Source organism: Ambystoma mexicanum, chromosome 3q (genome assembly GCF_040938575.1).
Source record: "Ambystoma mexicanum isolate Mex_15411 chromosome 3q, UKY_AmexF1_1, whole genome shotgun sequence".
NCBI classification, from domain to species: domain Eukaryota; kingdom Metazoa; phylum Chordata; class Amphibia; order Caudata; family Ambystomatidae; genus Ambystoma; species Ambystoma mexicanum.
Window position 1 is genome coordinate 301,032,626 of NC_090926.1, and position 27,178 is coordinate 301,059,803.

Below are 27,178 nucleotides of genomic sequence, written 5' to 3' on the forward strand. Positions count from 1 at the left end.
TTCATACACAAATATAAAATGGAAATTCATAAAACATATCAAAACAATTTGTTCAAAATTAAACTCACATACATCCAATCCTACCATCCATTCAATATCACTTTCTTTAAAAAACATACATATCACACCTATCTCTTTGACCTCTTGGTCAGCAATCTATTTTTTACACTGTGAAATGCCTCCACCTGACTTTCAGATGGTTCCATCTGTGTATAATCAATTGCACAGATCTAGTTGTTTACACATGTTTCGGTTGTCTGTTTGGACTTCAGCACATTCGTCCCCTTGATGATGCAACCTTCATCAGGACCACAACGGGGAATTCAATCATTCCCATTTAACCGAGTAGGGCGAGTTACACCACCTACAAAATACAATAAAAACCATTAACAATCTAAATATTTGAGCATTCCCTCTTACTTATGTTACTGGTAATGTAAATGAACATGATTCTAACAAGTAATCATTAAGTGACCATTTCTAAGTGTTTCCTTACATCACAGAAATGCAGATGATATTTGGATCAATCCTATTCACACCTCTGTGTGGCGATCAGAACATCTAACCCCACCACAAGGATGCAAAAAAACTAAAGGTCAACCTCATCAATTTGGTTTAGATTTATGCTATAGATTGGGGAAATACTTACTCAAAAGCGTAGAACACATTTCTGATGTCACTTTCTGATAATTAGGACGTATCGTTAGTTCGTTGAGAAGGGTTCTTTGTTCCCCAGTTATTCTGCAATGTTTACATCGATCTTATGGTACATCATGTCCTAGTTAGTATCCTAGAATAAAAAGAATGTATATTATAGTATATCTCCCGGTATGCCTAGATGGTACCCAAAACCCTTAATGCAGCCAAATACTAATCCAGGTCAATCCTTGTAGGTACGTATTCTAAATCTTGTAGTAAAGTCCAAGATTTGATTTAACTTTCAAGACGTTTCTTCAGTGTTGCTAAGCCACTACGATTTCCCTGTAGCGACATAACATAGGGTATCATCAACTATAGCGGTCTCTTCAGACTCTGATTTCAAGAGACATTCCCATATAATGCCATCTTTATATATGTTACTCCCATATTTTCACTACTTGCTGGGTATGTGCTGTTGCTATGCATCCCTCTCTTTCTATCAATCATATGTATTCCTGTGTGTCTCTACATCCACAGGATAGCATAAGTAATCAATTGTCTCATCGACCTCCATCTGAAAGTGCGGTTCCCTGACCTGGAGAGGCGAGTGGAGGAATTTGTGGCTTTGTGTGTGTGGTCCCAGGGTGCCTCGCCGGTGCAGAGATCCTCAAATCGAGTGTATGCTTTATGGCACACGGCTGCTTTGTGGCACAAGGCCTTGGGAAATGGTGCACGCAGATTTTGGATCCACAGAAAGGGCTGTTAAGTTCTTAGTAGCAGTGGACCAATGGTTGAGGTACCCTGAAGTAGTTTCTAGACTCTGTAGCATTTGATGATGTAGCAGTGGCCCTAGAGAAAATATTTCCGACACATGGGCTACCCCAGACCCTGTGCTCAGACAATGGGCCATCGTTCCAGGGTGGCAGTCACCCAGCTAATGGAAGAGTATGGGATACATTACCAAAATCATGCCAGTCTGCCCACAAGCCAATGGCAAAGCCGAAAGGTTGAGGACTCTAAATAAAGTCTTTAGGATTGGCCACGGGCAAGGTCAGAGCCTACTGTGCGACCACTCATGGCTCCACGGGGTTGCCCCTGCCAAAGCCATGTTTCAAAGATGCCCGAGAGGCCTCCTGCCGGAAGGGGTGCCCAGGTAACCAGCGATGACTGATGCTGACCAGGTGCAGTGGGACCGAAGACATCAGACGGAAGGAGAAAATGTGAGAAGGGGCCTCTGTCAACATCAGCTTGCCCTGGGTGATAAAGTGCTGATAAGAAATCGACACAGAAAAGGGAAAATATAATTGACGTACAAGTCCAATCCCATGGACATTGTTGCGGTGAAGGGGTTGATGAGAACAGCGTCAGATGGAAAGACAGCAGTCACGAGAAACGCCAGCTACTTCAAGAAGCTGTGGGGCGGTGTCCAGCTGGAGACCATCCCGAGGAGAGACTGTGCAGAGGTACCGGAAGAAGGTGGAGGGCCTGTGTGCACACCAGCTCCCCTGGATCGAGGGGACAGAAGGTATCCCCAGAGACTGGGTAGGAAGGGCCTGCCCGCCCCAATGACCAGGTACTGAACTCCTGAGTTGAGCAGCCTGGTCAGACAAAAGCACTAGATCACCCATTGTGGTAGTTCAACCAGAATGTTATACACATGTTAAATACGCATTACAAAATGGCTGACGGCTTCTGGTGCCGCTAAGCAGTGGACCCTCCCGGCTGGCCATCACCGCCTTCAACTTCTGTGATTGGCCTCACTGGCTACAAAAAGCCAATCAACGATGCCGGCAGGCGGAAACTGGCCCTGTGTCTCTAAGGTCCGGTATCCAACGCTCCTGTCTGTGCTTGTCTGGGCCTTTCTGGAGCCCTGGGCCACAGACTAGGCTCATCGATGATGACCGAAAGCTGGCATTGCTTCATACCCCAGATCTTTTCAAGCCTTGTAAGACTTGTCCCACCTACGAACATCATCCACTTCTTAACTCTCAGACTGCCAGTGCCTTGATCCGTGACTTTGACTTCACATTAGTCCACTATTGCGGTGTTAAGGCCCACCGGCTATTAGATCGGAGCCCTACAGTCCCTCGTACCCGAGCTAGAACGTCTATATCTACATTACTACTTGCGTCATAATAAAGTAGATGTGCTTCCATACTCGCACCTTCCTATACCTGTAAACCTCCGGTATAACTATTACTATCTGTAATCATAACCTGTTATCTGCCCAACATGGCTTGACTACTAACATCGCCTGCCACAACTTGCCTTGCAGTGCAATTATAACTCAGCTCACCTCGTACTGCCCGTTAACCCTACCTCCCATTGCACAGAGCGCATAATCCTCTGCGACCTAACACCAAACTGAGCGTGGCATACACACCCGTGCCTTTTCGTAACTGCTAGAGTGTCTATTCTACCGTGCCAAAATGCTTTAACCGCATGTAACTATTGTTATTTGCCCTGCATTGCATAATGTAGATTGTTTTTCTTCTGTGTTACACTGTATTAACTGCATTGCCTTGAATGCATTACCAAACGCTGCACTAATTGCATTACCTCTCTTCATGCACCACAAAACCACCCTTCCCTGATACCTTCTAACCTCACAACATGCCCCCCTGAACCTACATGGCTAGCTCACCGCGGTGAACCCAAGGGAGACGTCCACTGTGCAGGACTCCCAGATCTAGATGTGCCTGGTATTGTGCTCCCCTGCTTCAACTGATCCTCAGATCTAGCTGTGCTTGGTAGACAGGACTACTTCAACTGGCCCTGAAATACAGCTGCTCAGTCCGATACCCTGCTGCTCTCCTAGGCGTGGGCCCCCTCCCTACGGTGCTGGACTCTCCAGTCTATCTGTGCTTAGTATTGTGCTCCGCTGTTTCGGCTGACCCTCAAATCCAGCTGTGTTAGGTCAAGAACTCTGTCGCCCTCCTAAGTGTAAATCCTTCTCCCATTATACAGGGCCCCTAATCTAACTGGTTAGTTCAGTACTCTTAATCCTGGAAACCCACCACTACCTAGATTAATCAAGTCCCACTCCACCAGACCGTTCCATACCCTAACCTTCCCCGACAGTGCACCCTTAGGAAACACACCCTACCCACCGACAGAAACGGCAAACTGAGCTAGAAAGCACCCAACGTATACAGAGAAGGCAAAACCAAGATCATTGCGCCGTACAACACAGCATAGAGGACCAACTACCCAAATATGCCTGCACCTTAAACTGAATAATGGCCCGACCCAGAAAAGGACGCTGAGAAAGAAAAAGATCGTGTAACAAGAGACGCGAACACACAACACCGACAGAACCCAGAAGAAGCAGCCCCATTGGAAGGAAACACGCCTCACGCAACCCTAACCGGAACAAAATCTGTAAGAGAAAAATCCTTATACCTCACACCTTACCTCGGGACAACCGCAGAACACAGACACCTCAACACGTAAACCTCGAGACATGCAAAGAATTTCCCGAAACACCCGGAAGAAAGATGGGAGCACTCAAAGATAGTGGGAGAGCTCCAACCCCATCACCCCTTACATCACAAGAACAGAGGTGCCCCATCGATTTCCACAACATCCCCCACAATACGGCGAAGCCACGTCAACCAACAATGCTACCTCCGACCCAACAATCGGACTCAATGAAGAAGCCATTGCTGATCTTCATCCGAACAGCAGCACAGCAGAAACACCACGACTGATCAGCCCTGTTATCAACCTATTGGACCGATTCAATGAAGAAGCAGCCGTCGCCGATTTTCATCTTAACACCACCAATGCGGAAAACACCACGACCAGGCAACTACAAACTTGAACAACGAACAACCACAAAACAAAATCACACCCAGAGATTCCACTGTTACTTAATAAACGCAAGGTCAATGTCCAAACATTCAACGGAAATATACGACCTCCTATCAGAAAGAGGCATAGACATCCTATTTGTAACTGAAACATGGCTAGACGACAGCTACAAGATCACCCTCAACAACTGCCTGAAGACTTCAAATGCATCCAAGCAAACAGGAAATCCAAAAGGGGGGGTGAGTAGGGACTAGCGATCATCCATAAGGAACAACTGGCCATCAAAATGGAAGATCCACTAAACATCGATAAATACGAATCCTTAATACTACGGCTATCAGTAAACCCCAAAACTAACCTGAAATTCATACTGATATACAGTCCACCAACCTATGATGCAACCTTCATAGACGCATTCACAGAAGCAATCACCATCCTAGCCATCAAGTACAATCATCTGATCATCCTCAGAGACTGGTTCGACGAAGAAACCACAACCACACAAAAATCCTTAACCACCCAACTAGCAGCCATGAACCTACAACAACTAGTAAAAGGTGTAACACACTCAGCAGGGCACACCCTTGACGCAATCTTCGCCAACAAGGATCTCATCACGACACCCCCAATTCAAATACTCTGGAGCGACCACCTCATCATTCCATTTATAATCACAACGGCCGCACCAACAAAAAAGCAACAAGAAAATCCACCGATCATGATGAAAAGAAACTGGAGAACCATAAAAACTCCAACCTAACTGAGCTCCTAGAACGCAGCAAACCACAAGCATCAACCATGGAAGAAGCAGACCTAGACAAAAAAGTCGCCCTGCTCCACACCTGGATCGCAACAACTCTAGACAACATCGCCAAAGAAAAGCCCTTCACCCCATCACGTAAGAAAACAGCAAAATGGTTCACTCCACTACTCAACGCCATGAAAAGAAAAAAAATTGAAACTAGAAGCTGAATGGAGGACCAACAACCCCACTGCAAACAAATTGAAATTCCTGCAACAGATTTGCTCATATACAAAGGAAATACAAAAAGCGAAGAGGAAACATTACGACAACCGAATCTTCAGAGCACCAAACGCACAAAAAGAACTCTTCAAAATCATATATGAAATCAAGAATCCACCGGGCTGCAACAACACGCCAATTCCATTGACACTTTGCGATGACCTAGGAGACTACTTCAAAAACCAAATAACCTTCATCCAACACACCATACAAAACAGACCAAGCAATCACAGCTCACACCCCAGCGACACCGACGAGGAACACCCAAACAAGCTACGAAGCTTCTCAGAAATATCAGTCGAGGCTTTTGTCAAACTGGTAAACCAAAGCAACAAATCAGGCTCTCCTGAAGACCCTTGCCCCCCGGATGTATACAAAACAATTCTCAAACAAGGAACCCCCATGGAATACCACATGAATCTCCTCAACCTCTCAATCTCAACCGGTAAAGTACCACAGGCCTTCAAATCAGTGTACATCAAGCCGCTACTCAAAGACAACAGGAAACGTAGAGGACTTATCCAACTACAGACCCATCTCCAATATAGCCTACATAGCCAAATTGCTAGAAACATACATCTACAAAATAACCCAAGAATTCATAGAAGACCACTGCCTACTAGACCAGGCACAAGTTGGCTTCAGACCAATGAGAGGAAAAGAATCAGCTCTCCTCAATATGGGACGACCTAAAAACAAACGCAGACTCGGACAACAGCACCGCCCCGATTATCCTTGATCTGTCCACAGCTTTCAAAACTGTCAACCACGACATCCTCGTAAAGAGATTAGAAGGACTAGGGAATAACAGAAACCGCCCTACTATGGATAAAATCCTTCCTAACAAACAGAACCGAAACCGTATGGATGAAACCGTTTAAATCCAAAACCTAGAGACTCCACAAGGATCATCCTTCTCGTCGCTTCTATTCAACATCTACATGTACCTATTAAATCAAACTCATCAAAAAACACAGCCTCACATGCTACAACTATGCTGACGATACTCAATCTTCAACATACAAGACACCCGAGAAGAAAACACTACACTAGAGAACTGACTTTGTGAGATATTCAACTGAATGAACCTCAACCACCTCAAAATCAACCCAGGCAAAACAGAGAATGATTGTTTCCAAAAAGGGAGGAGACATCAGCTACATCCCCTGGCCAAGAGAGCTCGGCACCACACCAGAACCATCATCAACTGTAAAAAAAATCTAGGAGTCCTGATGGATAACAACCTCACTCTAGAGCCACAAGTAAACTCTCTACTCAAGAAATGTTCCTTCCTCATGCGAGCAGCAAAAAGGACCCTACCGTTCCTTTTGTTCGCCAACAAAACACCATCATCGCTCTGATCATGTCCAGAGTAGACTACGCCAATAGCCTATACCTGGGCATGCCCTAACAACTTCTAAAAAAACTACAACGCATACAAAATGCAGCAGCAAGACTCCTCCTCAAGGTACCAAGAAGAGAACACATCACACCTGCGCTAAAAATACTACACTGGCTACCATTAAAACAGCTAATAAAGTTCATGTGCATCACGCACAGAGCAATACACAACACAAACAAGGCGCAGAATTCCTAAGCGATAAACTACACCTACATCAACCGACAAGACGACTGCGATCAAGCACAGACATCCGCCTGGAACCAAAACCCTATAACAGAAGGAAACTCGGAGGATCCTCTTTCTCTCACCAGGCACCGAAAACCTGGAATGACCTACCTAAGAATATATGTAACACAACAAACCACCTAGCATTCAGGAAACTCCTCAAATCGTGGCTCTTCACAGCATAACCATAACAGCGACGCACTAGAATGCCCACCCCATCGGCCACTCTCAAATGGACAAACACTGAACCCAAAGAACTGACCACTCGACAGACCATAAGATATCACGGGAAACAGCCACAAAGGAGGCCTCCAGAGACAGATCACATACTCGGACCCAGACAAAAACCCTAAATGACTCACCCACTCCCCCCCCGGACGTACCATATCCAAACCGGCAGATGCATTTAGATAGAAAGTTTGAGAGGAGTCCGCCACACCAGCGCAGCACCCAAGGAGGAGAATAGACACGCAACCCACATTAATCAACCCATCGGCTTTAGAAAACCTACAGAGCCAGCTGGAATAGAACCGCGAGGAGCAATCATAACACAAAGCGCATTAGAACAGCACAGGGAGCGCCCCGTTCAAACCAAAACCCTGCCAGGCATAGCCTTTTGCCCACCCCGATGAGATTGGGAGGATTGGCAAGTGCCACACTCGGACAGATTTCTGAACTTCTGTTAACCTTCATACAACAGACTAACAAAAACTCAGCTTTTCTGCAGACTTATCCCACTCAAAATCTCACACAACCATCCGCACGCACTTCACAACACCACAACAACACATAAGCAACACCAACAGCACACGAGGACGGACATCGATCCAATACTCGCACCGAAGCTCAGCACCCAGTGTATACCGAGTTGAAGCTGCCAACAGAACACCTCTCCTCTCACCATCCTACTCCCGCTTCACCTACTAACCCAACCCATCTTCTCATTTGCAGATCCGCCAGAGCGCCTGGGGACCAACTCCGTTAGTGACGGTGCGCGGTACAAATACCTTTCATATTTAACAACATCTCAGTACTGACTGCCCCTGTCACCATGGCCATCATAATTTGAACCCATATGCAATCAGAGCTGAACACGCCTAGTGAGCCTTACATGCACACGATCTTACTCAACTACACCTTTATTCCGTCTGTACCACGTTATCCTTGCCACCTAGTACCCGCTAACTACTGTCAAGTAATATGCACCTATTGCCTCACTAACCGTAACCAACTTCAAGCGAATCTCCACTTATGAGCCAATATATGTTCTGTCAATCGTTACACACACTTACCGCCCAACCATAACCCAATACATGTGCACATATCATACCCGACACATCCAACCATTACCCATGTTCACTGCAAACCCCTACTAACCACATGCATACCAACACAGTAACCATGCAGTCTAACCTATCCGATTCTTCAACCACCCCCCCCCCCACAAGCTTCCCAGTACCTGCTAACATACGCGACCACAGCCCGCCTCAGAGGTACAGCCGACAAACCGATCTTACCAACAAAACTGCAGTAACCAAAGATCGTCTAACGTCACAGCTTAAAGTGAGCCTTGGCCTACCGTGCCCAACTCTCATCAGAAACAATAGACTTGCAAGCCGAACAGCAAGGTGCAGTTGGCTCCCAGCCTCAACCACCATCCCCCCCAACCTCCTGGAGGAACACACACCTCAACTCTAGAACACCTACCAACATCAACAAGACTTACAAACTCCTCACCACCAGTCTTAACAACCAGACCACACCGACTGATTCCCAACCCACCGCCTGCATTAACACCCCTACCGTAAGACTGAGCAAAGCTGACTCTCCAACAAGGGTGCAAATACGAAAAATGCAGAGTCTACCCGCACCCAAACTCATAACCCCAACTCGGAAGCAGCTGCGCTCCAGGGTGCTCTAGTCAATGCAAGATCTCTCACAGTACGCCCCGCAGACATTGCAACCTTATCATCACATCCAACAAACTTGACTTTATAGCTATTACAGAATCTTGGCTCCATGCAGCGGCAGGCCCAGCACTCTCACTCACTGTCCCAGAAAACAATACCATCAATAGGACAGACAGATCCACAGCCAAATGTGGCAGTGTAGCAATTATTGCTAAGAGCCCCCTCAACATTAGGGAAAATGCACAACACCACCTTGCACTCAGGCAAGCTACTCTCCATTAAAACAGCTGTCTCACCCAAGGCTACTCTGAACATGCATCTCATCTATAGACCACCCAGTCTAATTTCCTCCTTTGAGGATGATATAGCACTACTCCCGTCTACAAACACTAACCCTAGTTCACAAACTCTGCTATTGGGAGACCTTAATTTGGGCTTGAATGACCACAATGACATCTGGGCCTTAGCTCCAAGTAACATGATTATGGCCCTAGGCTTCTACACACTAAATCAAGAAACCCACTCATATGAAAGGTCGCAATATAAACTGGCTGGTGGTCCTCAACTGTGACACCAATATCACATCCAACTCACAATGTCCATCGGCAGACCATCACATTTAACATCCCTAAGAACTCTGAGTCCAACATCCCCCTCCCTATGGCACTACTGCCTTGTCCAGAAACTCATGCAACATGTCAGTAAACAATATCCTTCCTTTGTTACACCCTATCACGGCACCCACGAACTTCGGACCAATGACCCTGCAGTCTTGGTCGATTTATACAACCAAACTCTCAGAGTAGCCATTGATAAAATAGCACCTTTAGCCCTGTGCAAAGCTAAACCACTAGCCCACCTCAATTCTTGGTAGACTCCTAACCTATAAATCTATGCACAGCCAGAAGAGAGCAGCTGAACTCAACTGGAAAAAACTCCCGACCAAAACAAATAAAGCAACCTTTGCCAAGACCTCCGAAAATGATAAGCTGGCTGTTATTCACCCTAAAAGCGCCACTTATAATGAATCACCAATGCCAAATCAGGTACGAAGGAAATCTTTGCCATCCTGAGAGAACTTGAGTCGCCAGTCCCACCACCAGATGTTTGCCTCAGAGATATGAGTTGGTGGACAGGCATTCAAAAAGCCCTACGTGACAAAATAGACCTCTGGCAAGCTAAAATTGATACAAAAAAACCCCTTAAACTCTCCCAGCCTCAACTGACTGGTATTCAAACTAATAAGATTAATACCGAGATATTTGAATTCTCACCTGTCTCAAACACGGAAGTCCTGAAAATCATATCTAATCTCAAACCTTCTAGATGCCAAGGCGACACCTGCCCAGCCTCACTCATTAAAGGAGAGTTCCGGGACTTTTTTTTTTATTGTCCCTACGGTTCGGCCATGTGTTTTTAAGCATAACTCGGTAGATCGTGGAAAACTTTCCTATGGACCTTACCCGACTTTTCGTCCATTAACGCACTCGAAATCAGCCGCCATTTTATGATAATCCTATCACTTGCCGCATCGCTCTGGCTCACCTGCTTTTGCGGCACTAAATCAAATCCCCCGCTCCCGAGGCTGACAGCAGACGCGTACCGCCCATTTCCCAACGCCAAAGCACGTTTCGTGTCACCGGGGTACTTGCGCTGGCAAGTGGAGCTGTCAGGGAGCGATAAAGGCCAAGAGGTGCCAAAGACCATGTACACTTCAAAGTGGTCTATAGAGCATGGGTTGTTGTTCCCATGTCTACCGCCAGACCCCGTGTCTCCTGCCAAGCATCTCCCCTCACGCTGGACGGCCCCCTGCAATCCACATAAGTGTGTCTCCATTCACGAGTCTTCCTGTGTCTTGTCTGCACGACCACCGCCCCAATCCACCCCCCGCCCTATCAAAGGCAGTTCGCACCGGGGTACTTGCGCTGGCAAGTGGAGCTGTCAGGGAGCGATAAAGGCCAAGAGGTGCCAAAGACCATGTACACTTCAAAGTGGTCTATAGAGCATGGGTTGTTGTTCCCATGTCTACCGCCAGACCCCGTGTCTCCTGCCAAGCATCTCCCCACACGTCATTCATTCACAAACACACCCCTGTTTCGAATTCTTTATAACCCACTTCATATTTCTAATGAGAACTTCTTTGCGCTTTGCTAGTCAACCCGTGAAGGTGCTGGTTGTCTGCTCTTCGTCTCTGTGAACTTCCGTGACCACTTTGAGCAAACTCATCAGTTTGCAACCTGTGAACTGCTCCCTGTTCTACGACAAGAAACTACTCTGATCCCTGCATCTAACTGTTTGCTCGTCAAGGTAAGGCCATGTACCATACTCATTTTGCGTCCAATTTCTTTTCGTTCAAGACAGTACATGCAAGGAACTAGTCACATGTTCTGAGTTTAGTCAAATTATTTTTGTACTTTTTTAAAGTTATTCAAATACTTATCCGCATGTGAATACCGTGTATAGTTCCAAAAACCAAAACATACCTTGCATTGAACCTTTTATGTATTTAATTTTTTAACACATTGGTATTCATAGAGAATTGTTGATCTTTACTTTTCAGAACTTTCCACAATGCCTGCCTGTTCCATTGGCGGTTGTCCTTCGAAGACCCATAATAAATCTGAAGGTACTATAATGCATGTTTTCCCTAAGACAATAGATCAGATAAGAGAATGGGTCCGATATTGCGGATATCCACCCTCTGAGCTTGAAAGTAGAGTCCTAGAAGTCTTTGCGGACAAGAGGGGTGATCGATACCGCATCTGCAGCAGGCACTTTACCTCTGACATGTACTCCACATCATTGCTAATAAAGAAGAACACACCGCGAGCGAGGCGAAAATTGCTCTCAACCGCTATTCCCACTCTATTCGTCCACATCCCTCCACTGGTGAGTCAAGTTTACGTATTTATCTCTCGGCCTTGCGGTAGTGTGTAGCATTAGCTAACAATAATTTCCCCATTTATGTATCCACTCAATATGAAGGCGGAAGATTCTCCATCCGTGTCGTTATTGCAGTCATCAGCCACTTCAAGCGCCTATCGGGTAATATTACTTGGCTATTCTGCCACTGACTTGTTTTAGGCATGTAAATCAATAGTTTTAATTTATCGTGTAATTATTTTACCTAATGGTACACCCTTGTACTCGTCCTCTAGTCTTTGTTTTCAGTTATAATTATTGTTATCCAAAATAATTCAAGTACTGTCTTTCAGGGAGATGCTGAGGAGTCCAACGTATTGACGACTACCGTTGATGTCACTCAGATGCTCGAGGTACGTTTCAGGACAGTTCCATCGATGGAGATCATCAGATCTTGCATTCTTGTAGCGTGATTGTTACACACAATGTTTCTTTCGTTTTTAGCCATTGATATGTCCTTCTGTCGTCGCCCTCCTATGTGTCTTCTTTTTTCAATATTGTGTTCATTACTAATGAAAGTCCTATGTTTCAGGGAGTCGATGGAGCATTAGTCCAAGAAGAAGGGGGAGCGTGCAGTTACGGGTCGGCGCAACAGCTTGCAGAAGTGTGCACCGCAGTTACATCGTCCCTTGATGTTCTTATGCATTTCGAGGTATGGATACTGACAGCTCGATCAAGCGAGATCATATGACGTGATTACATCCGCTATACTTCCTTCTTTATTAACGCAAGTACTATGTTTCAGGGAGATGACGGAGCTTCTTCTACAAGAACATCACCCCTAGTAGTTGATGCAGATTTCTGGGTGGTGACACTTCCAACGATCGAGCAAATCGAATCATATTTAGATATCCATTATTTATTTTAGACAACTGATCATTTGTGCAGGTCTATTTAGATGAGCCGTTCACGCCTGCACAAACTTTCTGTTCTTTTTATCAAAATAGAAAACCATACTAATGCAATTACTGTGTTTCAGGGAGTCACTGAAGCATCATCTTCAATAATATCATCAATGGAAGTCTATGAGGAGCCCGAGGTATGGATCTTGACAGTTCCATCTAACTAGATCAACAATGCGTGAATAATTGTCGTTTGAATGTTCTACACAAAGCGTTCATTCGTGTTTTGCTATTGAGATGTACGTGGGTATTGGTCCCCAAGTACATTTTGTGTTTTCGATATTATTATACATACTAATGAAAGTTCTATGTTTCAGGGAGTCCATGGAGCGTCAGTGCGTGATGGATGTGCTTATCAGGAAAACATAGTCGTTGCAGCGCAAGAGGAAGTGGAGACATGCACACACGAGTCGGAGCAACAGCGTCCTGATGTTGAAGTTCGAGGCAAGAAAGTTTCAAAGAAAAGAAAGCAAAAGAAGGTTAGTGTCCTGGTCACTATATTATGTTGTTTTTCACTGTTAATAGTTCAATACTGTAAGTTGTGTTTAAACTGAACATCCCTTTTCCAATCTGTCCTCTAGTTGCGAGTGGGTGTACGAACTAGATCTACACAGACAGTGAAGCGAACGAGAGATGTTGCTTGTCAAACCTTTTGGCAGGGACTTGAGACTGGAGAAGCATCGTGCCAATGGGAAGAATATGAAGTGATTGACAACGGAGCTATACCACCACCAGCCATTGATAGTGAATGTCCTCCTGGTAGTTCGGATGCAGTCGGAGATCAATTCACAGAATCCACACCCGCAAAAACTAAGACGGCGAGAAAGTTGAAGAAATTGTTTTATTCACCCATCGCCGGAGAAGGAACAGATGTTGCAATGGAAGAGAATGAAGTAGACGACAATGAAACACCATCAATATCACTGAACATAGCGGAAGACGATATCAGAGATTCTACCTTTCATGTGAGTGACATGTCCTCAACGTTACAGGCCGAACCAGCTGGGATGCAGAGTGACAGTATAAGGAAAGAGGCCAAATTCATTGTATTCGATAGTTGTTTGATTGATATTATTATTCGGATTAAATGTGGGCATTTGGTAGGTGGGGAAGTATGTGGGGAGCCATTGATTAATGTGACTCGTGCAATTCGAGGCACTAACCTTAAAATACATGCCACCTGTACAAAATATCATCCTTTCACATGGTCTGCACAACCTATGCTGGGACAACTGCCAGCAGGCAATCTACTTTGTGCAGCGGCTGCACTTTTTAGTGGTTCAAGTTTTAAAAAATTAGTCTTTCTTTCAGTTTGTGGGAATCCATTTCATTGCGAAAACTCAGTTCTACAAATACCAAACCGATTATCTATTTCCAGCCATTAGCGAAGCTTGGAGAATGGAAAAAATGTCTATTGATAGTACATTCGCGGGCAAACGGTTCAGGCTAGCCGGTGATGGACAGTGCGACAGCCCAGGATTTTCAGCCAAGTACTGCACCTACCACTTTCAGGACATGGAAAGTAAGAAAATTGTGAGTTCGGTGGTCGTGCAGGTGTCACAAAGTACATCCTCAGTGGCCATGGAGAAAGTTGGCTTTGTAGCATCATTGCAAGAACTACAATCGCGGGGAATGGTGATCGACCTGATAGCCACGGACAGACACGTTTCAATTGCCAAGACAATGAGAGAACAGTACAAAAATATAAATCACCAATTTGACGTTTGGCATCTTGCAAAATCAATCAGTAAAAAATTGTCGGCTGCAGGTAAAAAAAAAGAATTGCAAGGTATTTCACAGTGGTCCAAGTCAATCAGCAACCATCTTTGGTGGAGCTCAAAAACATGTGGAGGGTCGTTGGAAATTCTACTGGAAAAATGGCGGTCAGTAATGCCACACTGTACAAATGTTCACCGATGGAACACGAACCAACATTTCCACAATTGTGAACATGGCCATTTGTCCACAGAGGAGGCACGGAAGAAGAAGTGGTTGATTCCTTCATCACCCACTCACAAAGCCATTGAAAAGATTGTATTTGATAAAACTATAACAAAAGCTTTGAGGGGACTCACGGAATTCTGCCACACAGGAGATTTGGAGGTGTTCCACAATATGTGCCTAAAGTACAGGCCAAAACGATTGCATTTTGGCATGGAGGGCATGATAAATCGGACTCTTTTAGCGGTCTTGGCACATAACCATAATGTTGGCCGTCAACAAAGTAGGACGACCGGAACTTTAGGGACGCTTCGCTACAATAAGGCCTTCACTAAAAGAAGTAAACAATGGGTGATCAAACCAGTGTTTGAGGATATGCAATATGAGTTTATTGAGAAACTTATTGTTGACGTCCTAGATAGGCACATAAATGGAGTTGTGAACGAACCTGTGCAGGGGACAACTGCATTGCCACCCAACATTGCATCTGTTCCATGTCCACCTAAAGAAGAACTCATTGAGAAATACACATCACGGTTTAAATGATTGTAATTTGATTGTCTGTTCTCTCAAGTCTCCTCATGTCGCAGGCCCATTGAATATGTGTATCTATGTATTGTGTAAATAAAAGTGATTGCTCAGTGTACATGCAATGTGTCTCTCCACCCTTGTTCATTTGCGCATTAAATTAAACCAAACAGTAATATAAATCATTTTTCAATAAATATAGAATCTCTCCGTATTTATGGTTCTGTGTGGCTGCAAAGCACGCAGACAAAATGCAAAGATGGAGTGTAAATTTCAAGTCCTGTGAGAATGCCTTACACTGAATGTAGCTAACTTGGAATGTGTGCTCGTTCGAAGTGAAGGTCAGCTGCTTTGATTTTTTCTCGGGTGCCAGAATGGCCCACGACTCAGAATAAGGTTCTATTGTATTTTGACCTTGACAGGCCTGGACCACGTAAGAAACGATAATGAATATAATTTCAGAAAAACGAAAGCCATTTCATGTTCGTTCATTAGAAGAAATAACGTCGGCATAGAAGGAGTGGTATTTCGGGGCTGCCCTACGCACAGACGCAATGGAAAATGCAAATATAATGTAAGTAACTCTTTAGATGAGTTTATACCGCAATTTAATTACTATACAGTTGCTTTAAAGACGGGTTAAGTTGTACTTGTTCGTTCTATGTGGCATGTTGTTTTGTACCGCGCACTATCTTGGGGAGAACCGTCTACTTGGCCCCCTTCCCGCCCCTACCTGCAAGGCTAAAAACCTCGGGGTCATCTTCGACTCCACACTCTCCTTCTCTCCTCATATATCTGACGTCTCTAAGAAGTCACACTACCAGCTGCACCTCCTCAGAGGTATTCTTCCCTTCCTCTCCTTCCCCCAGAAGCTCACTGTCTCCCGAGCCCTGGTTCTCTCTAGGCTGGACTACTGTAACAGCCTCTATCTTAATCTGCCTGCCTCCACTCTCCGCCCTCTGCAACTTATCCAGAACAGAACTGCGAGACTTGTCCTTGGCCTCAAGCGGGCCCTTTTTATTTATTATTTATTATTTTATTACGCTACTTACCTTGTACTGCACTTCCCCCCCACCTCCTCTCCTTGCACTTTCTCCTTTTCCCCTTACCTCTGCACTTGCGCGATCTGAATGACACCTGGCCTAGTAGGATCGTTTGTCTGTCTTCCCCTTGTTCCCCTCCCTCCCTGCCTCGTCGCGCCTTGAAACACTTGTGTATAGGCGCGTTACAAATACCATATCATATCATACTTTTACGGAAGCACCTCAAAACCTTTGCTTCTGCTTTCTCTCTCCCTCTCCCCTGCTACAACTGGTCCACTGTCTGCGATCTCGGTCCTGGGCCCTTCCACTCTCCACCTGCACTCCCTGTCAACCCCTGCACTGGGGGACTGTCTCAGTATCCTACAGCCCCCCTTGACGTTTAAAACCCAGTTGCACTGTCCTAGCTATGAAATAATTTCCAGACCTAATATATAAAATGAATAATTTTAATAAAGATCTGATGGTGAGACTAATTTCCTTTTTTTATGTTTTTCAAATAGATACATCGTCCATTATTGTCTGTGTCACGAGTACCAGACACCGGCGGATGGCTTCTATAATCGCCAGTTGCTTCTCCGCGTGAACAACGTTAGCACCCTGACCATTTTGTGGGACGATCGCCAAGTACAAGTATGCCCTTACGCGGTACTAATGGCTAGATGCAACATACAGACCGTTGTGGTGCCCTAGTGCCTCGTTGTTGGAATAGCCATGCGATTATCAGTGCGACCGAAGAGCTTATTTTATGGTAAACCAACACCATGTCTACTGCACACGAACATCGCTTGCCTCAAGACGAAATATTTTGGATCGAGAGCAAATAAAAATTCATTTATCTAAGACCCTGTGTACAGCAAAGGAACATCGTGTGCCTCGAAACGAACTTTTCGGAACGTGAACAAATAAAAATGCAAATCGCTGAATATTCTCAAAACATTTGATGTCAAATAAATGTACTTTGCCAAATGTACAATCTTGCCGTTTGCTTTTAAACCACTGTTTCATATTCCGAATTGTGGCGCTGTATTGTGAGATGATCTAAGACCCTGTGTACAGCAAAGGAACATCGTGTGCCTCGAAACGGAACTTTTTGGAACATGTGCAAATAAAAATGCTAATCGCTGAATATTCTCAAAACATTTGATGTCAAATAAATTTACTTTACCAAATTTACAATCTTGCGGTTTAATTTAAAAGTACAGTTTCATATTCCCAATTGTGGCGCGCTGTGTTGTTTGAGCTCATCTGTGTTGATTTCCTGGTTCTGTGTGGAGTCGCGTAGAAGACGCCTGGGCGCGTTTGCCTACGCAGCTCAGTCACGTCACGGATAGAGGCGGGTGTCAGAATGTTCACCGTTACCACCCTTCTCCTCACCTGAGGCTTCCTCTTGCTTGTCCTTGGCGTGTTTGGAGGATCTTCGAAGGGTTCTGGTATCTTCCCTTGTAGACTTGTCTCTGGACCTCCTGTCATGCAAGTAGGGTCTGGCTCCCTCGGAGGCCACCTCGACAGGAGGTGGAACCTGTCTTGGGGGGCCCCGAGGAGCCAAAGCCCCGCGACAGGGAAAAAACCGATGGACGGTGAAAAAACCCTGTGTAGCCTTTCCGAGATGGTATTAATGGGGCGACTCCAATGATTTATGTGGTATCGAGAGATCCGGAACGAAGCCAAGATATGAGTGGATCGAGCAAGTTGGTTCAATCCTCCGAAGTGAAGGTGTCTCGAGGAAAAGGAGGCCGGCACCAATCCGAAGAGGCGAGGTAGCAGCAATGAGCAGTAATGGAGGAAGAGAGAAAGGAGGAAGAGTCCGGAATGGGGAATCGGACCGAGCCGAGAGGGAAAGGTAGGAAAAGAGGGAGAAGTAAAGAAGTCCCTACTTACCAGAAACGGTTGGATCCACGAAGGTACAGGGAGGAACACGAAGATACGCGAGGTAGGCGGCGAACCGCTAGTACGAAAGGCAAGATGCCTAAGTAAAAGGGAAAGTCTGAAAAGGAGTGGCGGAGAAGTGCCGAGAACGGAACAAGGGAGTAGTGAAAGGCAAAAAAACAGAGGTAAGACGAGCGGGTTTGAGTAGCACAACAGGAGGGACTCAGAGAGAGCGAAACAGAGTAATTTGGCTGAGCGCTGGTATCAACTAGGAGTAGCAATACAGATACAACGCGCCGGGAGGTGGGCGGAGCTTGCTTAAATAGTAACGGCAGCCATGTTGGATGAGGACTGGACTGCTAAGTGCAGGTTCTCCGCGGCGAAAACTTCCACTTCTGCCATATCTTCCAGGGATGGATCCTGACAGTATAACCCTTCTCCCTCCGAAAGCCCCCAGGTTTTCCCGGGTATCTCAGGTGAAACTCAGTAATCTTGGAGCATGCAGGTGGTGTCTGGGTTCCCAGGTTCTTTCTTCAGTGGAGAAACCCTTCCAATGGACAAGATATTGGAGACGGCCTTGATAATACCGGGAATCCACTAGGTATTCCACTTCATATTCTTGTGGTTCTACTGTGGACGGAGTCCTGGTCTTCTGAAACTTTCGTGAGAAAGGATCCACCTTATATTCTTTAAGCAGTGATGTGTGGAAAACAGGGTGTACTCTCTGGAGTTTCTTTGGCATGCGGATTTCGTAGGCGACTGGGTTTATTTGTCTCACAATAGGATAAGGACCCAGATATCGTGGAGCGAATTTGCCGGTGTGTATCCACTTGGGTAAATATCTTGTGGACAACCAGACCCTCTGTCCGGACTTCCAATCTGGGTTGGGTCTTCTGCTTCTGTCGGCCCACTTCTTTTGTGCTAGTCGGCTATCCTCTAATGCTTCTTTTGCCAACTTATGTACCTTCTTTAGTTCTGATAACCGGTCGTCTATGGCAGGAGATTTGGTGGACTGCATTCCAGACCAAGGCATCTGCTGAGGATGGTAACCATAAGTGCAATAGAAAGGGCTCATCTTAGTCGAGGTATGGTAGTTGTTGTTATAGGCGAACTCGGCTTGCGCGAGGTAGGAAGACCAGTTCTCCTGTCTGTTGCTGCAAAAACATCTTAAGTACTGCTCAAGTCCGGCATTAAGTCTCTCTGTCTGCCCGTTACTCTGTGGATGAAATCCTGACGATAGTGCTCTGTGAATCCCCAACTGTTGACATAACAAAGTCCAGAATCTAGAGGTAAATTGGGTACCTCTGTCTGAAACTATGGTACGAGGTAGGCCATGCAAACGTACAATATCCCGGAGGAAGACTGAAGCAGTCTTTGGAGCTGACGGAAGACCTTCCAATGCCGAGAAGTGGGCCAGTTTACTGTATGAGTCAATAGTTACCATGATTGCGATCATTCCTTCTGATTTTGGGAGATCGACAATAAAATCCGTAGACACATGTTCCCAAGGTTGGGTGGGTAAGGTAGGTTGTTGCAGTTCGCCCAACGGTTTGCCTGTTTGGTATTTATTGGTAGCACAAATCGGGCAGGACGAGACATATCTCTCCACATCCTTGTGGAGTTCTGGCCACCAAAACCTTCGACCTATGAGATCTTGAGTCTTCTTGATACCGGGGTGTCCAGCCAGGGGGGTATCATGACACCAGGAGAGGATCTGCTCCTGAAGTCCTTTGGATGGGAGAAACAACCCAGTACCATGGTAGTACAAACCGTCATCAGCCAGATTGACAGTGGTTGGTATGGTTGATAGCGCACCGTATTGGGAGGTAAGTTCTTGCAAAAAGAGAGAGACACCTGCCGTGATCTTTAGGTTGGGAAATAAGAGATCATGCTCTTGATTGTGGTCAGTTTCTTCTCCTGGACATCTGGAGAGGGCATCTGCCATCTTATTCTCTGATCCTGGTAAATAGGTGATGTTGAAGTCATATTGGGAGAAGAAATATGCCCACCGAGCATGTCGGGCATTGGTACACTCCATCTGCTGTAAAACTCTAAGGTTACGATGATCAGTTCGTACCTGAAATGGGTGTGCTGCTCCTTGTAATAAGTGTCTCCACTCTTGGCATGCCAGTTTGATGGCCAGTAATTCTCTTTCTAAGACAGAGTAATTTTGTTCGCTCTTTGTCAAGGTCTTAGAATAATACGCTACTGGATGCGTGAGACCGTCTTCTGCCTTTTGTAACAGAATGGCTCCCACTGCTCCCCCCGAGGCATCAGTTTCCATTATAAATGGTCTTGTTTGATCTGGTTGTACCAGTATGGGAGCGGAGGTAAACAGTTCCTTGAGCTGTAAGAAGGCTCCTTTCTGTTCTGCTCCAAAGGCGTACTGGACCCCTTTTTTAAGGAGACCTGTAATGGGTAGCATCAAGTTAGAAAAGTTGGGGATAAATTGGCGATAGAAATTTGCCAAACCTAAGAAAGATTGGATCTCTTTGACACTTCTTGGCTCCTTCCAGTCTAGGATCGCCTTTATCTTTCCAGGTTCCATCCTGATCCCTTCCTTCGAGAGGACATAACCTAGATAAGAGACAGAGGTTACCTCAAACTGGCACTTTTCTGGTTTTACCAGGAGGTGATTTGCTCGGAGTCGATGTAACACCTTTTTGAATTGTTCACGATGTTCCAGTAGTTCTTGAGAATAGATCAATATGTCGTCTAAATAAACGACCACCGAGACAAACAACATGTCGGAGAAAATCTTGTCGATAAACCTCTGAAAGACTGCAGGGGCATTCACCAGACCGAAGGGCATAACTCTGTATTCATATAATCCGAATGGGGTCCGAAATGCGGTCTTCCACTCGTCACCTCTCCTTACTCTGAGGAGATGGTAGGCTCCCCTGAGGTCCAATTTGGTGAAGTAAGAGGATCCTCTCACTGCTTCCAGGATGTCCCTTATGAGTGGCATAGGGTAGCGATCACGGATTGTGATCCGATTCAACCCTCTATAGTCTATGCAGGGACGTAGTTCGGTGGTGTCCTTTTTTGGAATGAAAAACAGTGAAGCCCCCCCTGAAGACCTTGATTCCTGTACTAGACCATTCTGCAGGTTGTCATCTAGATATTTTCTTAAGGCCTGTCTTTCGGAAAGAGATAGGGGAAACATCCTGCCAAATGGGACAGCCGACTCCGGGGTGAGTTCTATGGCACAATCCTCTGGCCGATGAGGTGGTAGGAGTTTGGGTGTAGTGTCTTCAAAGACCTCAGCATATTCTTGGTACTGACGGGGAACAGATGAGACCACCTTAAGTAGAGGGGATCCGTTGTTCCTGTCCTTTCCTTTGACCCGAATGGCAGATTGACAGTGCTGTTCACAGTAGGAAGAATCAAAACGCACACAGTTGGTAGTCCAGTTTATTTGGGGATTATGTCTTCTTAGCCAGGGTATTCCTATCACTAAGGGAAAGTGGGCTGCTCTAATAAGATCGAATACTAGCAGTTCCTGATGCTCACCCAAATCCAAACGTAAAGGTATCGTCTCGGATTGGATTGGGCCTGAGGACAGGGGGGTCCCATCCACTCCTTCTACTGGAATGGGCTTATCCTTCTGCTTAAAGGGGATCTGTTGTTCTCGGGCCCATCCTTCGTCCATAAAGTTCCCTGCGGCACCGCAGTCCAGCATGGCTAAGACTTCCACACATGAAGTCTTGGATGTCCAAAGTTTGACTCGAAATACCATCAGGCTATTATCCTCACTTAATTCTGTTGGTCTGGTAAGGTTGCAAGGACTGTATCTTGTCCCCCCGAGACCTCCCTTGCAAAGGACCGAGGGTGGAAGTTTTCCTTCCTTCTTGGAGGTACTTCTGGACAATCTCTGAGCAGGTGTTTTGAAGAGCCGCAATACATACAGAGACCTGAATCCCTGCGTCTCTTGCGTTCTGCAGGTGTGAGAGGGCCTCGGGTTGCTCCTATCTGCATAGGTTCCTCTCGGGTGGACGGTTCCCTCGAAGGGTGAGGAGCTGGGCTGGATGAAGGCTGACTAAGACGAGGTCTTCTCCTTTCCAGGCGGCGTTCGTTAAGACGATACTCTAATTGGAGAGTGAGTGACATGAGATCTTGAAAGGACGGAGGTCGAGCTACTCGGGCTAACTCATCCTTCAACTCATCCTTAAGTCCCCTCCGAAAGATCGTCTGTTTGGCGGATTCTGGCCAATCTGTTTTCGCCACCAGTCTCAGGAAACGAGAAATGTAGGTCTGTACATCGGTGTTACCTTGTTCTACATCTAGTATAGCTTCGAAAGAGGTGTACAAAACCTCTGGACGATCAAATCTGGCCTTGAAGAGGTCCACAAAAGAGTCATAATTAGCCAGTGCAGGATCATTTATTGTTACCAACGGGGTGGCCCAGGCCAATGCATTTCCGGTGAGATTAGCTATGAGAAACCCCACTTTCGCTCTGGCTGTTTCAAAGGCGTGGGGACGAAAGGCAAAATATACGTGGCAGGCGTCTAGGTACTCCTTTAGACCGCCTGGATAGCCATCATACTTTCCGAAGGATAAAGGCATGGGTGGTAGGTCTCCTTGGTCATTCCTATGTAGGACCACTTGTTGGCGTAGGGCGGCATTTTCGGTTTTCAAGGATTGGACTTCTAGAGTTAGTCCCTGCAATGCTGCCACCAGTTCCTGATATTGTTCAAGGGAAGCCATGATTCTGTCTGGGCGTTGTATTATGTCAGAATGTTCACCGTTACCACCCTTCTCCTCACCTGAGGCTTCCTCTTGCTTGTCCTTGGCGTGTTTGGAGGATCTTCGAAGGGTTCTGGTATCTTCCCTTGTAGACTTGTCTCTGGACCTCCTGTCATGCAAGTAGGGTCTGGCTCCCTCGGAGGCCACCTCGACAGGAGGTGGAACCTGTCTTGGGGGGCCCCGAGGAGCCAAAGCCCCGCGACAGGGAAAAAACCGATGGACGGTGAAAAAACCCTGTGTAGCCTTTCCGAGATGGTATTAATGGGGCGACTCCAATGATTTATGTGGTATCGAGAGATCCGGAACGAAGCCAAGATATGAGTGGATCGAGCAAGTTGGTTCAATCCTCCGAAGTGAAGGTGTCTCGAGGAAAAGGAGGCCGGCACCAATCCGAAGAGGCGAGGTAGCAGCAATGAGCAGTAATGGAGGAAGAGAGAAAGGAGGAAGAGTCCGGAATGGGGAATCGGACCGAGCCGAGAGGGAAAGGTAGGAAAAGAGGGAGAAGTAAAGAAGTCCCTACTTACCAGAAACGGTTGGATCCACGAAGGCACAGGGAGGAACACGAAGATACGCGAGGTAGGCGGCGAACCGCTAGTACGAAAGGCAAGATGCCTAAGTAAAAGGGAAAGTCTGAAAAGGAGTGGCGGAGAAGTGCCGAGAACGGAACAAGGGAGTAGTGAAAGGCAAAAAAACAGGTAAGACGAGCGGGTTTGAGTAGCACAACAGGAGGGACTCAGAGAGAGCGAAACAGAGTAATTTGGCTGAGCGCTGGTATCAACTAGGAGTAGCAATACAGATACAACGCGCCGGGAGGTGGGCGGAGCTTGCTTAAATAGTAACGGCAGCCATGTTGGATGAGGACTGGACTGCTAAGTGCAGGTTCTCCGCGGCGAAAACTTCCACTTCTGCCATATCTTCCAGGGATGGATCCTGACAGCGGGGAATATGAATGTTTTGATCAAGTCTGTTTCAGGGGCGGGGGATTTGATTTAGTGCCGCAAAAGCAGGTGAGCCAGGGCGATGCGGCAAGTGATAGGATTATCATAAAATGGCGGCTGATTTCGAGTGCGTTAATGGACGAAAAGTCGGGTAAGGTCCATAGGAAAGTTTTCCACGATCTACCGAGTTATGCTTAAAAACACATGGCCGAACTGTAGGGACAATAAAAAAAAAGTCCCGGAACTCTCCTTTAAAGATTGTGCGCATGAACTGTCACCGTTCATCACAAAGCTAATTAATGCCTCCTTTGAAAGTAGCTCAGTCCCAACCAACCTCAAAGACGCTTGGATCCTTCCCTTGCTAAAAATAAAACAAAAAAATAATAATAAAAAAAAACCTACTCTCGTCCAACATACCAACAAACTATCGACCCATAACTACAGTGCCATTCCTCCTTAAAACACTGGACAGAGCGGCTTACTTGCAGATCTAAAACTTTCTAGAAACCATCAACCTGCTTGGCCTACACCAATCCGGCTTCCACCCTAGACATGGGACAAAAACAGCATTATTGGACCTAAAAATACAAATGGACGAGCTTAGAGAAAAAGGCAAACTTACCTCTCTTACTGGACCTTTCCACAGCATTTGTCCTAGTCAATCACAATATACTTTAATCTTCTAGCTTCAGCGGCCCAGTTCTCATCAAAAGCCAAACAGTGGATACAATCTTTCTTTACGGACAGAACCACAAGAGTTTTTTCATCAGTCTCTGCAGCCTTCTCGGCCCCAGTCACCTGCAGAGTACCCCAAGGCTCCTGTGTCTCACCTACACTTTACAATATATTCACGAAGCCACTATTTAATCGCCTTGATGACTTGGGCGTCACATATGCCACTTACGCTGACGCCCAAATCCTCAGCCCCATTTCGGGATCCTACGACGCAGACTCCAATTCACTCAACGCAATATATCAAAGCATTCAAGTCTGGATGGCCCAAAATGGATTATGCCTTAATGCTGAAAAAAAGGAACTCCATCTCATAGGCTCACAACACTGTCAACAATCTGAAGGACTCCTTTAAATCCTTCAATATAGACAGCACCTCTATCAAGGACTCAAAGTTAGTAAAAACACTGGGGTGAACCCTTGCTCTCACGAGACAAGTCAATGCTACGGCTTAGGCAGCAGCTTACTCCTCTAAACTCATCAACGCCTGTAGACGTTTCCTTACACCGGACAGCTGCATCAGGCTGGCAAGAGCCCTCATACTGTCCAGACTGTACTGTAATGCACTCTATGCTGGTACATCAATAACATTTAAAAAAAACTACAAGTGATTCAAAACAATGCCTTAAGAGCAGCGCTAAACATACCTAAAAACGCTTCCATCTCCACATATAGAAGGAACAGCCACTGGCTACCAATTAAGGTAACCAAAACACTCACTATGACGCACACCTACATAAGTCAGCCACCAAAAACCTGACAGACAAAATCACCATCCACCAAAATAACAGGCTCACGTGTTCAGCATACGCTCGCCCGAGGTCCACCCCGCCACCCCCGATTTAAGCGTCAGAAATCTGGAGGCAGCAGTTTTCCAGTGGTTTTTCCAAACCCTAGAACTCATTACCAGCCGTCTTAAGGGCAGAAGCCTTCTTCAAACAGGAATTACTCAAATTGCCATCAGTAACAACTAGGCCCCAACATCCACAAGAACACTGTAACCTAAGATTGTGGATGTAAGTTATTTCTCACTGTACCTGTGCAACCTACAACTAATGTAGCATACTGTCAAAAAGAGATGTAACAAACTTGGAGGATTTTTTCCTTACTGTACAGGTGCAACCTGCAACTAATTTAGCTTATTGTCAAGAGATGTAATGACCTGGGAGGATGCTTTACTACTGCCCTCTATACTTACGTAACCAGTGTATTTCACTGTCAAGATAAGCATCCAGATGCCTCTGGGTTAGGTGTGCTATACAAATTACAAACGAGGGTTGTTGAGCATTACTCCCGTTTACTGTGTTTTGTTGTTCTGATGAAGGATGGGTGTGGTGTCTGTTTTTAACAGACACACGCGGTGGAGTGACATAACTGCCGAGTGTGGATAAATAACAGGGCACATCAAGTGTACGCCACAGCACCCGGCCAACTAACAACGTGTCATGTATGCTCTGTTTGGGGCGGGGGCTGGGCTTCCGGCGCTAGGCCTGAGGCATACTCAGGCCAAGATACAATACCCAGAATTGGCTTTCGTTTTCTGCTCAGCAAATCTTTAATTTCGATCCCTGTCCTGCTCGGTTACATTCCAGGAACCCTTCCTTCAGGTCCCCATTAGTCGGCATCATGTTTGCATAACCCAGGCATTCTCCATTACACCGCAGATGTTTCCTCCTCTTCGTTCGAGACCCCTCGGCACCCAATACCCTCTAGGTTGGCACTCGACTCAGACAAGGTCGTGGCAATACCTGCCTAGCCTCCGGGTTTTACCTGGAGACTGAGTTTTTATACACTTCTCCAGGGGAAGAGCGTGTAGTCTCATGGTTTTCCTTCCGTCCCTGCGTCTCCACTAGATTTGTGTGCTTTTCCTGCCACGCATGCAATACCGGCAAGTAGCGCTGTGTCGGTCGGCGCTTCTTAACAACACATCCGATGGGAGTGAATGTGTCGGGGACGTCACTGTTGCAACAACCGCTTCCCCAATGTTTTATTTTTTTTACCCGAAACCCTCCCCCACTCGACCTACACTTCCTTTTTACTCAGTAGCCACATCCCACCGCTTTGCTGGCCTCATAAACCTGCCCGCGAAAAACCAGAGTAACAAACGTCCATTAAAATTATTTGTGCCGTAAGATAGTTTAGGGGGCACAAAGCACGGTCTTATTTTTCACTAAAACGAGTTACTTACCGTTCCAAACGGGGTGGGTAGACAATTCGGCGGCTTTCGAAACCCTTCAGTTTCAAGCATTTTTTGATACGGTATGGTTGCGTGGCGGATGATTAATCGCGTCCCCAAAACACCCCAGCGCGCTTTTCATAATGAAGGAGACTCACGGGCCCGTTTGTAAGGCGGGTGACACCCGCCAAAAGCGTGAGTTGAGAGCTTTGAAAACGTGGGTACGTGTAGGAAACTAACAGCGACCCCAAGCTAGCTCCTACTTCACATGGCTTTGTTTGCAAACAGAGCAGCAGGAGGACCTCTGCCCGCCAACGTACTCGAGGTGGAGCGTTAACTGCCAATCATCCAACGACGTCTCCGCCCAAACC

General features: G+C 46.2%; 1 long non-coding RNA gene across 1 annotated transcript; it reads right to left on the reverse strand.

Moving 5' to 3' along the window:
- LOC138582497 (uncharacterized) lies at positions 1-27,136 on the reverse strand. The gene is made up of 3 exons (XR_011305033.1): positions 26,820-27,136; positions 650-790; positions 1-364 (listed from the first exon to the last, which is right to left on the reverse strand). It is a non-coding gene; the product is annotated as an uncharacterized lncRNA (long non-coding RNA).
- Positions 27,137-27,178: the final 42 nt, after the last annotated feature.